Below are 4719 nucleotides of genomic sequence, written 5' to 3' on the forward strand. Positions count from 1 at the left end.
CTAACTTGAATTTCTCCAACTAATTAATTCAAAATGAATTAATCAATTATTTCCAAGTAGATGTTAAGACTAAATTCAATTTTAATTCACAATTTAATTTAAGGACAAATTAAATTGGAATATTCTTGTTGCCACATTTCAAGAATTGTTGGGCAATTTACATTCCAAACCGCACAGGTATACCTCTTGTCATGTCGTTATGAATCATTAATCAATGAAGCATAGTCATAGGTGATTGTTGCCTAAGTGGCTTGCTAATTCGATTATTCTTGCAAATTTGGAGGAAGAATGATCAGGACCGTGGTTTAACGAATGGTGACCATCGAGCTGGAAACTCTATCCTCGGACATCAGCTGCAATGGTGGATCAATGTTGGGTCCCTATAATACTAGTGATTACCCCATTACTATTGTAGTTATACCCCTTATTAATATTGTTGTGCCCCTATTGCCCCCATATTGTTATTACTGTGCCCCATAGAATCCCTCTATTGTTATTTTTGTGGCTTTATATTATTATTGTTAGGTCGGCTGGATTATATTGTGACTTCTTAGACTCCTATATATAGAAAGGAGGTTTTGTCATTTGAATCATCCAAGAATTGTTCATTTATGTAATGTAAAGGAGGTTGCCCCCTCAAAGAGGCTGAATTCTAAGGTGTTGATCTATCTTTTCTATCTTTTCTTGAGCTGGTTTCATAACAATCAACCTCTCAATCAACGCATTGCTATGTGTATATTTTGTTTTTGTTTGGAAACCACTATGTAATTGTAGGCAGACAATTTCCATAATTCTTGGAGTTGTTAGTGTTAACAAATTGTATAAGTAGAGTTACGGGGTTGTGAAAGCCAACAATTAAGATCGCAAAGAATTACATTAACTTTGAGTCTGTAACATCATACATTGTAATACCCTTTTGATTAATGAAATTCTGATCTTTTGAGAATTTCGTGACTTATTGATCTTGTCACAACCCTGATCTTGGATAGATGTGTGCATAGGTTTATTTCAGTTGAGTTATTTATTGTTGTGAATGATTATCAGTGTGTTGTTGTGAGTCTTACTTTGTTGTTACTCTTATTTGTTGTTACAATTACTGGTTGTTGTTAGACATTGTTAAGTTTATGGTTGAATGTTCAATGTTCTGTAGGGAAATTGTGGCCTGTATATACTTTGCATGATAGCATTGAAATAACTCATAGAGCTCTGGGATGGCAATTAATGTGGAATTGGATGAATTGCATAATTCATATCTGAAAACAACAAGACTCACATTCATAGCGGCACAGGGAGGAAATGCTTAGGAAGTGTTCTCACTTACCTGAGCATAGAGTAAGGGACACCAGACCTACCTAAATGAATAAGAAAGACCACTTCTTAAACCATTTTTATGGACCTATTAAATCAATTAAGGTTAAAAATACCTTCCTTATCGGAAAACTTGTAGAGAAAAACCATAAAAAAGCCATATTTTTCATAATATAATACACATGAAGGTTTATATGGGTATGATAGCCTTAGCTACATAATCTGGTGAAAAATCCTATAAAAAGTGCAACATTCGTTGTTGGATCATTGTACCAAGTGGAAGGTAAGGGTGAACCAAACTCAATCAAACCCCCTTAAGAGGATATTATGTAGGGAGTTGTAAAAGGAAAGGAATCCTCATCATATTGGACTCACTCGAGGTATCCTTTCCTATCCTTTATCTTCACTCTTTTCCTTTTATGGTATCCTCTATTCTTAGTTTCCTCGTCTATGATTGCCTCCTCCTAAGTCATTGAGTTGAGTAAAACCTAACTTGAAATGACATATTCCTGGTTGGCACCACTCATTGTGTTAATTACTTATTCTCTCTTCCATAAGAAATTGCCCTATTTGTCAAATATTGTAGATTGCAAATATTGGAACATTTCCATGGTAGTTTCTTGATCAACTTGGCACTTGGCTTAAATTCAATTTTCATCTTTCCAAGTATGGGCATTCCTTTAATAAGACTGGGTTTGTTTACAAAATTATGAGATATACTAGAGCTATGGTGCCAACGAAGGAGGTATCGTTCTATTAAGAAGCCCTCACTTCCTTTCCTATCTATGGCCTATCTACCTAGTATAGAAGGTTGATCTCGGAGTCAGTTTCGTTACTTTCTCCTCAATATTTTAACTAAGGCCTCCCACCCCAATTATTGTCTAACATTGCTTTATCGCACTCACAATAGGCTATGGAAAGATCTATAATATATAGTTCATGATAGACTACATGTTATGTCCATAATATAGTGCTTTATTCTTTCTCTATTCATTCCAATACCAATTGCATCAAGTGGAAAGGGAGTAGTAGTGATTATTGAAGGATAGGATTCAAGGAGTGTTATGTTTAAGGTTCGGAGAAGCATGAAACAAGCGGAGACCTAGTCAACCCAATGGTAGTGTGCATGTTTGATTAAGAATAGGTTGTCGCATGTTGTGTGTTTGGTTGACAATGGTAATTTCCTACCATTATCTCATTGCACAGTTATAGTGATCCTATTCCTCCCTCTAGTTCCGTGTAAAATATGTATGGGATCCAGGTAGAAAGATCGACCTACCCTAAGTTCACTAAATCTTATCTAGGAGAAACTAAATCTCCCTGAGTTCACTAATTCCAACTAAAGTTATTTGAAGGAGGGGATTGAAAAATATAACTCCATAACAATGTTCCACTACTCCAATCTCACCTGCTAACTTTGATTGAGGCATAGCACAATGAAAAAGATACATAACACTATGCACCACAATGGTTTTGCTCGCCCCTTCCTCCTTTCCCCCTTTGAGGGAGCTATAGTTCAATTGAAAAAAGGTCTGAGGCATTGGATTGAATTTCCTTCAATGGATATCTAAAAATTAATAGAGTGATACCATGTTACACATGACTATGGCAGCTACTTAGCCATTATAATCTAGCGAGGCACACATTACTAATACCATTAGGAGAGCTAGTGCCCATTTTAGATGACGTACACCACATTATAGGGATACAGTTTGTTGGAGATACAATGGTACTATAATGATGGGACATTGTCCCACTTTATGATAAATGTAAACTATCTCTATAGAAATATGGTGATAGAATTGCAACTGGTCAAGAAATTTAATTTAGATGAATAGACAGAATTCTACTCTATTGTTCTGTGGAAATTAATTCACAATTTAGAACAACATTCACAAACATATAACAATCACATACACAATTACAAATGTATCTAGGGGAAACCAACTGGTAAAACCCCTTTAAGATTGCTTGCATTAATCAAATGAATAGATAATCTATTGCAATTGCTAGCTCCAACTCTGAGATCAACCTACAAAATAATGCTTGTTCTCTCTGCTCAATGAGAAGCTTTGACCTAGACTTAGTCATTTTTTCCCCTCACCTGAGCTCCTATTTCCTTGCGTAAATCTTGAGGAAATTAGCCCCTATTCCTTACCAAAATGATTGTGTAATTCCCAAGGATTGATCATTGACTACATGCAACACCTGTACACTTAAGACTAGTCTATAGCTGACGTTACACTGCCTTGGAATCTCCACCACAACTGAGCAATTCAAATTCCTTCCATGCATGAGCTATTTTTGGTTGATTGATCAGTTAACTAGATGATCTCTGAGTTAGACTGTTGTCCCACTACACAACTGACCTCCAACTAGTTCTATTCACTATTAGAACTAGTTTAATTGAGTACAACTAGTAATAACTGAACTGGATTGCCATAAATTAGCAATCAACATGCGAACTGAATTCCAAACCCACTAACTTGAACTTACTAAGCTAACTGAGTAACAAGATCCATGTCACCTAAGTTAACTGTCTCCAAGTTGTCTATTGATGTGGAAATTTGAATTTTTCTCAATTTGACCAAGGCTAATACAAATTGAGCCTTTCTTGCTACACTTCTCAACACTCACTCTTAGCAATAAAGGAATTATCAACCACCCTTATCTTGAACTTGTGGAATTTGAACTTCCCTCTTGACAAATCCTTTGTTAAGATGTCAACATCGTGTTCCTCTATCGGAATGTATTGTAACAACATTATCCTCCTCTACACACAATCTCGTAAATGATGATATCAAATATCTATATGCTTGGGTCGATCATGAAATACCTGATTCTCGGAGAGCTTAATATAACTATGATTATCACAATAATGTTACTTTTTGGTAGCATAAAAATTTCTCTAGCCTTGAAAATTGGTGGAGGGGCTAAGGCACGTGAATTCTAAAGAACCCAGAAATCGTTTGGTGAAATTCTACCCAGATTGTATTTTATTAAAATAATTAATATTTTTAATGGAGTTCCCAAGTCTAAATTTAGGGAAATTAAAATATTAATAGGTATTAATCAAAATGTGGGTGAGAATGATCTAGAAGGCGGATCAAGTCATTTTTGGCTTATTGGGGCCTAACCCAGGTTCGGAGTTAATTATCCAAACAAATCCCTACACTATTGGCCCTTTCGGCAACAGCCCACGGTGTGCAAACTGAGGTCTCACCCGAAGCAGTATGGGGGGATGCTAGTACCAAGTTTCCGCACCCTCGAGATGTCTGAGGGGTCGATTTAGTCCAACTGTGAATACCTTCATGCAGATCACTTCGCGCATTATCCAGACCTGTGATACCTTCTCAATCTGTTATAATCACCTTCGCGCAACCCTATCCAAGGGCTAAGGTGCTTTCGCGC

Source organism: Pinus tabuliformis, chromosome 9 (assembly GCF_031772625.1).
Source record: "Pinus tabuliformis cultivar Carrire ecotype Pingquan chromosome 9, CPIR1, whole genome shotgun sequence".
NCBI classification, from domain to species: domain Eukaryota; kingdom Viridiplantae; phylum Streptophyta; class Pinopsida; order Pinales; family Pinaceae; genus Pinus; species Pinus tabuliformis.